This window comes from Dipodomys ordii, unplaced genomic scaffold, assembly GCF_000151885.1.
Source record: "Dipodomys ordii isolate 6190 unplaced genomic scaffold, Dord_2.0 Scaffold35, whole genome shotgun sequence".
Lineage (NCBI taxonomy): Eukaryota > Metazoa > Chordata > Mammalia > Rodentia > Heteromyidae > Dipodomys > Dipodomys ordii.
In genome coordinates, this window is record NW_012267251.1 from 9,182,083 (window position 1) to 9,194,478 (window position 12,396).

The 12,396-nt window shown below is 49.5% G+C and overlaps 1 long non-coding RNA gene across 1 annotated transcript; it reads left to right on the forward strand.

Moving 5' to 3' along the window:
• Positions 1-11,218: 11,218 nt before the first annotated feature.
• Positions 11,219-11,791, forward strand: LOC105986547. Its single transcript, XR_001175121.1, has 3 exons — positions 11,219-11,294; positions 11,352-11,386; positions 11,773-11,791. It is a non-coding gene; the product is annotated as an uncharacterized LOC105986547 (long non-coding RNA).
• Positions 11,792-12,396: the final 605 nt, after the last annotated feature.

The window sequence follows — 12,396 nt, forward strand, 5'->3', positions numbered from 1 at the left end:
GGTTCAAAGCCAGCCCAGGCAGGAGAGACCGTGAGACTCCTATCTCCAATAAACCACCAGAAAACCAGAAGTGGCGCTGTGGCTCAAGTGGTAGAGCGCTCTCCTTGAGCTGAAGAGCTGAGGGACAGCGCCCAGGCCCAGAGTTCAAGCCCCACGGCCGACAAAAACAATCAAAAAAAAAGAGAACCAGCATCCATGGTCCAACAGAGTCTGTGCCTATGAGGGAGAATGAGCTCTTGGGTAACTGGTTCTCCCTGCAAAATAGAGGTGTCTTCCAGCTTCTCCTGTCTTATTGGAGGTAGAGTTGCAGTGGAGCAGATTAAATGACCTCAGGTCTTTCATCAGTAGTTTTTTTTTTTTTTTAATCCAGGCTATCGCTCTACCACTTGAGCCACAGCTCTACTTCTGGTTGTTTGGTGGTTAGTTGGAGATAAGAGTCTCAAGGAGCCAGGCATTCGTGGCTCATGCCTGTAATCCTAGCTACTCAGGAGGCTGAGATCTGAGGATCGTGGCTCAAAGCCAGCCTGGGCAGGGAAGTCTATGAGACTTATCTCTAATAAACTACCAGAAAACCCAAAGTGGTGCTGTGGCTCAAGTGGCAGAGCTTTAGCCTTGAGCTGAAAAGCTGAGGGACAGTGCCCAGACCCAGAGTTAATAATAATATTAATAATAATAATAATAGTCTCATGGACTTTCCTGCCTGGGCTGGCTTTGAGCTGTGATCCTCAGATCTCAGCCTCCTGAGTAGTTAGGATTATAGGCATCCAGCTTCTCTCAGTTTTTATTTATTTTTTTTTTGTGCCTGTCCTGGGGCTTGAAATCTGGGCCTGGGTTCGAACTCTGGGCCTGGGCTCTATCTCTGAAATTATTTTTTGCTCAAGGCTAGAATTCTACTACTTGAGCCACAGCACCACTTCCAGCTTTTTCTGAATAGTTTATTGGACAGTATCAGGAAGTATCAGGGACATTTCTGCCTGAGCTGGCTTTGAACTGTGATCCTCAGATCTCAGCCTCTAGAGTAGCTAAGATTACAGGTGCCCCGCTTCTCTCAGTTTTAGGATCCAGATCACCCTATTTTCTGGTCAATCACTGGGGAGCAAAATTATCACCAGGATAATCGTTCTTCTCAATTAGTTCAGCTGAAAGGTCATTTGGGCTGGAAAGATGGAGTCATCTTCTCTAGTTTGGATCCCCTTCTTGCATATCAGGGTTCTGTTTCCAGCCACAGTGAGGCAGTTCTGTAAGTTCTACCAGGAGCTAAGACCCCCGGTAGCCAGGGGAGGTCAAATCTCAGCTGCACCCCATCCTACGCTAGGCCATCTGGAGCAAGTTGCCAATCTGACCTCTGTTTCCCCAGGTTGCATTTGCAATTCCCTTTCAAAATGTTGTTATGATGATGGAGCCAGAACCATAAGCTGCTTAATTCTGGCACATTCTAAGACTTAAGAAATGAGAATTGTCGATCCATGTAGAAGTTCATCTCATATCTTCAAGGCTCAGAATCATCCCGAGATGAAAGATGCTCTGGGATGCTGAAGGAAGAATCCTCTGGGTTTGATGCACCATATTAAAACAAATAAATAAAATGATAATGTCTACTTGCATCACATCTTCAAGAAGAGCTTTAGTTAGCAGCATCCAAGCAACCTGGCTGCTCCCTCCTAGAAAGAGGAATCTCAAGCTAATGTCTAAAAACCTTCACTGTCTGATATAACCCACAGAAGGCACTCCACAAGTTGTTAAAAGAACTCTGGCCTGACTTTTGTCATTCCCATGGAAATGTACGAGTCCTTGCCAGTCACCTGATCTCCTTGTTGGTTCCGCTGGCCTGCTTATGGATTAATACCAAACTGGGCTACGTGCTGATTTACACACAGAGTAGGCGGGGGAAAAGCCTCCAATAGCAACTGTGCCCACAAGCCCAGTCATATCCATGTGCTCTCCCTTCCCAGAAGAGAAACAAATGGGCCAGGAACACATTTGCACTGACTCTAAGAGGCTAGCAAAGCCTCACACAGCCATCTTTTGTAGTTCTCCGGTTTGGTTGTCCAGCCTAGCTCCTGCTTTGATAGAGACCTGCCTCTCCAGTTGTTCTGTGGAGTTTTGTTCCCAACAGAATCCTGGCTTTAGCCATCTCCACCCTCTTTGACACAAACAAGGGCGGACCTGCGTTCAACCCTTGTCCAGTAAACCCCACACGCAGCCTGGGGCACATCAGATAAGAGGAGGTAATAGCTGGGTAGGTTGGAGTTGAAATGACTTTATTTACCTGCACTCTTAGGGAGGGGTTATTTAAAGTCTGTGGGCACCAGTCGGTGAGTGAGGACAGGACAGAGGCTGGAGTAAACCCGGAAAGCCAGCTCCAGTCTTATCTACAAAAGGGCCTACTTTCTTAGCTCTGGTTCATTGTTCATGTCGTCTCGAAGGACAAGATAATGTGATGTTTCTAGAGACACTGTGAAAGGCTTACTTTTTTGTGGCATTTCCCTAAATTCTAATGATGGCAACTTTTTCTTTTTTTTGGCTGGTCCTGGGGCTTGAACTCTGGGCCCCGGGGCCCTATGCCTGAGCTTCTTTTTGCTCAAGGCTAGCACTCTGCTACTTGAGCCACAGTGCCATTTTAGGCTTTTTCTGAGTAGTTTATGGGCAATAAGAGTCTCACAGACTTAACTTACCCTGGCTGGCTTTGAACCACAATCCTTAGCTCTCAGCCTCCTGAGTGGCTAGGATTACAGCTGTGAGCCACCAGCACCGGGCCAACTAATTATTTTTTATTTAATTTTTTTGTCTGTATGTGCCATTACTGGGGCTTGAACTCAGGGACAGGGCACTCTTACTTGGCATCCAGGCTAGTGCTTGACCTCTTGAGCCATACCTCCACTTTTAGCTTTTTTGCTGATTAGTTAGAGATAAGAATTGCACAGACTTTTCTGCTCAGACTGGCTTTGAACCTCACGCCTCAGATCTCAGCCTCTGGAGAAGTTAGGATTACAGGCCTGAGCCACTGGTGCCCTGCTTGGCACTGTTGTTGAAGCAATGTGCTACCCTGGATGCACCTGCAGTGGGAGTGTGGAGGTTCTTCTCCCCAACCCCAAACTGAGAGTGAGAATCTCCACTGAGGACATCAAAGCTACCCTGTCATGGGTCTTGATCACTAGGAAATTACATTTTGGAATGTTCCTCATGGAACGAAGGATACACAGGATCCTCTGCTTCTCCCAAGGTTTCGGCATGAGACAGCTATGGACTGGTGCCCATGAATCAGTGTTTTGGACAAGTGACCCTGACCCTGGCTGCTCATTTCCTTTTGCCTGATTAACTCTCACCTTCAAGATTTCAGGCCATCTTCCCAGGAAAGGTTTCAGTGACATTTCCATCCTTCTCAGGATCAGATTTGTGGCTTTTTCTTAAGTTTCTGTGAAGCTCCATTCTTATCTGTCCCCGTCCTTAGAACCCTGAATCTACAGCCAGAGCAACTGGTGAATACCAGTTGAACGAGTAAATGTCAAAGTTGCCTAGAGTATAGACTGGTAGATGAAAGGTTTTTAATTTTAGATCAGAGGTTGAAGGAAAAAAAAAAAAGCTTGTCCATTCAAAAATTGATAGTGAGTTCCAGCTCAAATCTGCCTTGCACTGGGGGGGGGGGGGGGGGGGCTAGGATTGCATCTTAAGACTCTTAGAACTTAAAGCACCTGTCATTGAAATGCGAATGTCACTTAGAGGGGTAGAGACACTTAGTACCTTAATTTAAGAGAGGCTTAGTTATTAATTAACTCCCTGCAAGGCTTTATCCAGGAAGTAACGACCCAGAGAGAAAGGCTGGGCTGTCCCTCGGAAGGTTCTGACCTTGGCTGTGGTGGGTCTCCAAATCTCTCCTCGGGAATCTTCCTTTCAAATGCCAATTTAGAGGCTGGCTGGCAGGAGGTGGTGGCAGTGCTGGGCACAGGAAGTGGGAAATGAGGAGCCCAGCAGCAGGGCTGAAAAGAGATGATGAATGCAGTCGCTGCTTTTGACATCTCAGACTAGGCTTTTCCCTGCTCTGAGAGCCAGTTTCTCATGTGCGACGTGAGTCATTTGTGCCAAATCAGCTCTCCTCATTCCATTTCCATTTCCAGATGGAATGGAAAAGAAATCCTTGATGTTTCTCTTCATTTCCAGCAGGCACGCAGTCTGGGCCTTGCCCTGCTGTATCTGAATACCACAACAGTATCTGGGGACAGCCACACACTCTCCATTTCCATCATGCCATTCCCTTCCTGCTGCCTTTCTTTGCTGCTCCAAATCCTACCCCAGAACTACTTTCTTGTAGGATCTGAGCACCTACCTTGGGCTGAACTCTCACTGGGCCACATACTCTGCCCAGTGCCTTGCCCATGGTATCTCTAATCTAATCTCTGTAAGCGCACTGAAATAGTAAAGACCTCAAATTCACAATCTAAAAGCTCCAGGAACAAGAAGGAGGGGTAAAGATGAGCTTAAGCCTAAGGTCTGCCTGTCTTCAGAGTCTCTGATTTTTCCTTTACCTGCTAACTCTTCTGGATAGTTCTCTGTATATAGCCTTCTTGCCTCAAGGGGTTTCATATGGGGGTGGAACTGCTCACATTTTCCTGACTCCAGCCTTTAATGACATATATCTGCATACAGCCAGCAAGGCTTGCCTTGCATTCTGTTGATGTCTGGTGGCTCTGCAAGCCTGGGTTCCCCCCCCCCTCCACCAGTACCCCAGGCATCTGCACCTCCCTGGCAGGAATGATGGTCCCCTCTTTCTTTTTTATTTATTAGCTTTTTTTTTGTGCTGTTACTGGGATGATTTGAACTCAGGTCCTAGGTGCTGTCCCTGAGATTTTTTTTTTTAATGCTCTCCCACTTGAGCCACAACACCACTTTCAGCTTTTTTGGTGGTTACTTGGAGGGAAGAGTCTCATGGACTTTCCTGCTCAGGCTGGGCTTGAACTGTGATCCCCTCAAGTAGCTAGGATTATAGACTGTAATAGCACTAGATCCTATTTCCTTTTATATGCTGTGTGTGCCCACCATTTGGCGTAGAGTAGGCCTGAGTATCCTGGCTGCAGAATGTAAAGGCATGAGATGAGCAAGCTGGGCTGTGCAGACAAGTAGGTTTGGGGCAAAGGCTCCTCCCCCACCCCATCCTCCCACTCCAGGTCCAAAGAGAACATTCCCTTTACAGGAGTTTCCAAGGAGGGCCTGAGCTGCCCAGCGCCTAGCCTACAGGCCAGTGTAGATCGACACTGAGAGCTGGGCTAGGTTTCATCTTCTCGGTGGAGCCTGCCCCACCCTGAACCCCACCAAGAGATAAAGTCAGTGAATAGACAGGTGTGGATGGAACTCTACACAAAGGTAAGCTCAGAATAAGCCGAGGCTTTCATAAACCCAGGCTGCTGCAACCCTTCAGGCTTCCGTTTCTGTGCTTGGACGAGGGATTTAAATTTCCTTGGGTCAGACAGACTCAGAACCGGCGATTGAGGGCCAGGAGAAGTGGCCCGCGAGGAGTCCTTCTGGGTGATGGCTCTTGCCCTGGCCCTGGGGAAGCTGGTGTTGGGGCAGGGACAGTCCTGCGCTGTGTCTTGGGGGGGGAGGTGAGTGGGGAGGAGGAGGAGGAGTATACTCAGCTGTTAGTTCTCAGCAGCTAGTGGATGCCAAGAGCCCACAATGAAAGCTTAGCCCCCACCTTTTCTAGCTCCTTCCAGGCCTACCCTACTTTCTAACCCTTTCTTCTCTGGGGCAGGGCCTTCCCTTGTCAGCTGGCCTCCCCTCCAGGTGTTTCCTGTACCCTCTTTATTTGCTGGCTGGGGTGACTGGGGGTGGGGAGGGAGTCTGTTCTGGCTTCCTGTGCACAATGGCAGCCGTGTGGGGGAGGCAGTGCTCCTGTATCTGGGGAGAACCGACCAGAACAGCTGCCTCCTGACACCTGCCTCTCAGAGAGTGGGTAAACAGTGGGGGAGGAGAGACAAGGCTTTCTGAGCTGGGCAGGGCTCTGTTGGGCCAGGCCAGAGGGGCATTGCCTACCTCTGAATGCTAATTCTCCTGTCCATGGGGGAAAGGGAGAGGTTAGGCCTGAAATATGGGTTACCTCCCTCCCCACCGGAGACTTCAGGGTGAAGGCCTGGTCACTTGAGGCTCAGATCCCTCCACGGGGAGCTGGGTGACCCTCCGGTATCCCCTTGTTCTGAAACAACAGCACTGCTTGCAGGGATCTCTTGGCAAAAGCCCAGACCAGAAACACCACCTCACTATCCATCTTCACCAGCCCCTGCCTCCCACCGCAGCCAGAGTGGTCCTGGGCTTCTCCCAGCTTTTTTTCCTAGGTAGGCAGAGCCATCTTTTTGGTACTGGTCTCCATTTGAATTGAAATCATACCCATCTATGCCTGATGGTTGCATTCACATTTGTGTCCCTCCTGGGCTGCTAGCCCAGGGACCAGGTCTCCCCAGTGCTTGCCCAGGGCTTGGCACCTGGTGGCTCTCAACAGTGTTGTAAGGAACAGATGGCAATGTTGCCCCTTTCCTATGGTTCTATTGGTGATGTACTGACACACGAGTACAACAGAAAATGGCCTTAGTAAATAGCACATTAGTAAAGGCACCCAGCATGCACCTGGTCCTTAGCTTCTCAGAGCAGCATGTTGGGCTGACTTGATTGTTCTTACACTACAGATGAGAAAACAGAGCTCAGGGTAAGGAAATTACCCAGGAGCGCACTGCAGCTCAGCTCAAATCCACAACTGGCTGAATAAGAAAAGGAGGGAAGGAAGGAAGGAAGGACAAGAGGACAAACCTAACCCAGGGTTTCTTCCATTTCTGCCTGGCTCTCTTATCCCTTTGACTTCTGAATTTCAGGAACCTTTACACCAAGGCACAGTTCAGTTTGCAGATAGTCTACAGAAGATAAGCAGTCTGGAAACCCAGTCTTCCATCCCGGCGACGCCAAAGCTTAGGTCATCCTTTCTTCTGTACAGTCTTAGCCATTTCTTTCGTTTGTTTTAGCGATTCTATATTATTATTATTTTCTGTGGTGCTGGGGATTGAGCCCAGGGCCTTTTTATGCTAGGCAAGTGCTCTGCCATTCAGCTGTGTTCCAGGCCCTTTAGAGTTTTTTGGTTTTTTTTTTAAACAGAAGTCATTGCTCCCACCCTCACATATCTATGATGGTGTGTGTGTGTGTGTGTGTGTGTGTGTGTGTTTGTGCGCATGCGCGTGTGTATTTCCCATGGATTTGTTGTTGTTTATATGTCATATTTCAACTTGAACAAAAGGTCCAAGAGGTCACTTCTGACATTGTACAGTGTCTATCATAGCTGTGTCCAGCACAGTGCTTTGGTATGAAGTGAAGCAAGAAGAACCAGGTCACTGGGGCTGGGCACTTTAGAGCAGCCCCTCTTTGATTTGCCCTTTGCCTCTCTCTTCCCAGTTGGAGAAATTCCAGTCTAAGAGAGGCTGGCCAGCCAGATGGATTGCTTCACCCTAATCAGGAATTTCAGCTGTTGATTTCCCAGCCATGGTACAAAACACAGGAACCCCTTGTGTTCATTGTGACCCACTTCCTTTCTTGCTGGGCCTGCTCTGGGTGGAGGCTTAGGGCTCAGTGGCTTCTCTTGTTTTCACAAAAGGAAAATAATCTCCCTGTCATCCTCCTGGCTTGACCAATAGGCTTTCCTGGCAGCATGTCCCAAGGGAAGAAAATGGAGCACTGATCGTCTTAGAGTGAGATTCAAAGATAACCTAGGAGAGCAAGCGGACTAGGATGGGAAAGCACTGGTTACGATTAGAACGCTATTTATATGAGAGGGGTTGACGGGGATTCATGCTGGCCCAAAGGCCTGCGCCCTATCTGGGGTCTGGCCTAGGATGTACTGTACAAGGCAACTTGACATTTTGTTTTTATGGTTTCCGAGTTTTGTCTTCTGATAGACAGGCAGCAATGAGTGTCTGTGAAGAAGAGCTCCTACGTGTCACCATGGGGCATGTGACAAGTATAGAACTGGAGTAGAGGATGTCGCTAGTCCAAACGGGATGACTTGATCACTGCGTAGAAAAGTACTGGGCCATTGGGTGTGGTGACTCATGCCTGTAATCCTAGCTACTCAGGTGGCTGAGATCTGAGAAGTGTGGTTTGAAGCCACCCATGCAGGAAAGTCTGTGAGAGTCTTATCTCCAATAAACTACTCAGACAAATCTGGAAGTGGTGCTGTGGATCAATTGGCAGCGTGCTAACCTTGAGCAAAAAAGCTCAGGGACAGTGCTCAGGCCCTGAGTTCAAGCCTCATGACCAACAAACAAACACAAAGCATAGTGCCTAGGACTCTGACTAGACTGGATCAAGTACAAATGAAGGGAATTACACAGAATGAAGTACTGTCCTTAAGCCAAGAGCTCGGGCAATTCCTAGATGAGAAGGTGAGGTTAGGTTGAGCAAGGAGTGGGAAAGAGGTTTTGAGAAATGCCTGAGGAAGCCAGAAAGTCTTTACTATCTTATGCCAAAGAGAAGAAACCCAAAGCAGCTCTGAGTACCTGCACCTTGGCCAATGCCAACAAGGCAGTCAGGTGGCTGTGCAGAAGAGTAGAGCAAGCCAGCTGGGAGAGCCTCCAGCCCCCACAGCACTCCATGGTACCCCCCCCCAACTCTACTCTCAGCTTGATCTGCCCAGTTCTATGGAAAGAGCAGCAGGGGGATTCAGCTCTGATGAATCACATCTCAGAATCAGAGCTTTCCTGCACTTTGTAGTGAGTTAAGACAGGGAATGATTGCCTTTCTTTTAAAAATTATTCTCTTATCATTCACTCATTCATTTACTTACTTTGTGATGTTGAGGATGGAACTCAAGGCTTCATGTACACTAGGCGAGTGTTCTATCACTGAGCTATTCCCCAACCCCTTTTTCTAAGTCAAACTGATATTGGAAGGTAGAGGCAGAAGGAGATTAAAAAAAAATTTAGGAGATTCGGTGATGGCTCATGCCTGTAGCCTTAGCTACTCAGGAAGCTGAGATTTGAGGGTCATATTTTGAAGCCAGCCCAGCCAGGAAAGTTCACCAGACTCCTATCTCCAATTAATGAGCAAAAAGCCGGAAGTACAGGTGTGTCTCAGGCACTCCAGCCTTTAGGTAAAAAAGCTAGAGATCAAGCAGTGACTCACACCTGCAATCCTAGCTACTTAGGAGGCTGAGATCTGAGGATTATGATTCAAAGCCAGCCAGGGCAAGAAAGTCTGAGAGACTCTTATGTCCAATAAACTACAAAATGCTGGACGTAGAGCTGTGGTTCAAGTAATAGACCCTGAGTTCAAACCTCAATACTGTCATACGTGCACGTGCACATGTGCATGGGCATGTGCACACGCACACACAGACACAGACACGCACAGGTTCAGGAGACTGGGATGAGGCACTAACTTGTGCCCCTGCTTTCTCTAAAAAAAAAAAAAAAAGCATTCACTGCATCAGTCTAGCGCAGGGCCGTCGAACATGGCAGCTTGATAGACATTTATGCTTTCATCTTTTCAGCCTTCTGTCTAGCAGCCAAAGAGATCTTTCTAGTCTCGTGATGTAGTTTGAAAATGTTTTGAGTGCTACGTTCACTCCTGGAAAGTACAGGGGTGAGCAGGGAGGAAAGGCCCACGCTTACACAGCCTGGATGGTACAGGAACGGAACGTTCTCCAGCATCGTTGGGGGTGGGGTGCCTTTACTGCAATTTATGGAAGAAATGAGGACTCAGACAGCCCAGATGCCTGGCCCAGAATTATGCCACAAGCAGACGGTGAGCTGAGACTGCTCTCCCCTGGTGGCTAGGTTCTCAGCGTCTGAGTACACAGCCTGGGCCACTTGGACAGTACCCCCCCCCCCGCAGTAACTCACACTGTCATTCAACCAGAGTGCCAGAGCACCTGTCCCCCAGGGCCTCAGAGTGCCCATTGCACCTATTTCTAAAGAGGCGGCACAATGCACAACCTTCCACCTTTCAACGCCTCCAACCCCTGGCTCTGTACAGAGCTGGCCAGACGCCGACGGGGCTGGGGAGGGGGGAGCAGGGGGGCAGAGCTCCCTAAAGGAGGACAGATGGGCAAGCTGACCTCGGCACCCAGCCAAGCTTCCAGCAAACTTTTTTGTTTGGCAGCCAAACATCCAGCTTTAGTCCCCCCCCCCATCACCTCGTGGGCTGCCACTGCCCCTCCCCCGCTCTCCCCCCCTTCCTGAGCTGGCTCTCGGGAGCCTGTGGGCTCTGCAGGGGTGGGGCCCTTCCTCCTTTATGGCTGGGAGAAGGGATGAAAGGTCTGCAACTGGTGTGGGGTAACTGTTGCCATCTGTCTGGTGGGACGTCACCAGGGAGGGTCTCACCCATTCACTCCTTCACGCACCGCTGGACTCTGGCCTTTTGTTGGGGGGCTGGGGTGGGGGCTGCTGTGGGCAGCAGTGGGAGGGGGGCCTGTGGGGGGGGAAGGAGCAGATCCTTTGTATTCAGGCCAAACTTTCACCAGGGTCATTTGCATGAAGAGGCTGGGGGGGGCAGGACTCTCACGTGATTGACATCTCCCCATGCCCTGTCACAGAGCCCAGTCCCACGTCCTTAGCCCAACACCTCCCCAAGGTTACCGAGAGAGAGGCCCAGACCTGCTGGCCACGTCTTCAGCCTCCACCTTCCATCCTTTCTTATTCCTTTTGCTAGGTAGACCTGTGTCCTCCTCCATCTCAGCCCCTGTCTTGGAGAAACTGGTATCCTTCCTTCCTGGGTGCCTTACAACAACTCCTCCTCCTTTCTTCTTCTTCTTCTTCTTTTTCTTTTTCTTTTTTTCTTCCTGCTTACTAGGCTGGGCAGGCAGAGGGGCCAAAGCAGGAGAAGGCCTATTAGCCTTCGCCCCCGGCAGCTGAGCCAGGGAAGAAAGGAACTGAATAGAGACAGTTGGGTTGGCAGCCCTCCAGCCCAGCTCCTGCGTTTTGAATAGCACCCCATGCCAGGGCTGTGGCTGGGTGTGGGGGAGGCTTAGGGGCATTTAATTATTTAAAGGTCTCAATAAAAGGAGCTTAGTCTCTGGGGGGGGAGGAGGACGGGCAGATGGTGTACCCCAGGAGCTGAAAAACTGATGCAGGCTGGGGATGGGAAGGGGGAGGGGGGGAGGAAAGAGGAAGAAGGAGAGGGAAGTGAAATCTGGACTGGTCTCCAGAAGTAACCTGAGACCTTAGGTTCTCAGCTTCTTTTTCATGTACCCCTGCCTGCCTCTCCCCAACTTCTGAGTTGGTGTCTGCTCTGTTTTGGAAATAGACCAAAAGCCGTGAAGTATGGTGTGTGTGTGTGTGTGTGTGTGTGTGTGAATACCTCACCTTTCTTCTGTTATTTAGGGATGCTCAAGTGACCAGACTGGACAGATAGAAAGGTAATTTTTTTGCTGGGGGGGGGCGCTGGTCCTAGGGTTTGAACTCAGAGCTGAGCACTGTCTTTGAGCCTCTTTGTGCTCAAGGCTAGTGCTCTCTACCACTTGAGTCACAGTACCACTTCCAGCTTTTTCTTATTGAAGATAAGAGTCTCACGGATTTTTCTGTCTGGGCTGGCTTTCAACTGCAATCCTCAGATCTCAGCCTCCTGAATAGCTAGGATTACAGGTGTGAGCCATGATGCCTGGCAGATGGAAAGTTGTTTTTTTAAGCTGTCTTCAATATATACTTTTGTGGGAACTTAATATGAAAACCACCATTTTATTTGGTTTCATATATATATATATATATATATATATATATATATATATATATATATATTTTGCAGTGCTGGAGATTGAACCCAGGGCCTTGTGCATGCATACTAGGCAAGCATTCTACCACTGATCTACCCACTCCTGAGCCTGGCATTGGGTAAGGTCGAACAGTCAGTCTGTTGGAAGTCTAGAGAAGGCAGAGCATGGCATAGCAAGCCTTTCTTCAAAGGGCAACTTGTTCTTGACAAGACTGTAGGAGGGGCGCCATCTTGAAGAACAGGACTGGACGGTGTTCGATGGTCAAGCTAAATGGCCAAGAGTCTTGCAGTTTGTATCTCTTGCTTGCTGGGGCCTATTTTCACTCTTAGCCCCTTCAAGTCTGCCCGTCGGGTCACTTGGTCACCAAAGGGACACTGCCAGTTAGTGACAAGATCTTTGCAGCCTCCATGTGAGGTTGTCTCCACCATCGTCCCGTGGCAGCTCTCTCCCGGAGTGCGGGAGAGGGTGGCGTGGCCACTGCCGTGTCGCGGACAGCTATAGTCCCGGCTGCTTGCAATGGGAGCTGCCAGGGAGAGGGGCGGGAGAGGGGACCGGTGGGGCGGTGTGGGCCGGCAGATGTCTGGCTCCCTCCCTTACCAGGATGTGGGCTGAGCCCCGGGCCACCCACCCACCTACAACCCTCAGTCCCCGCCCTC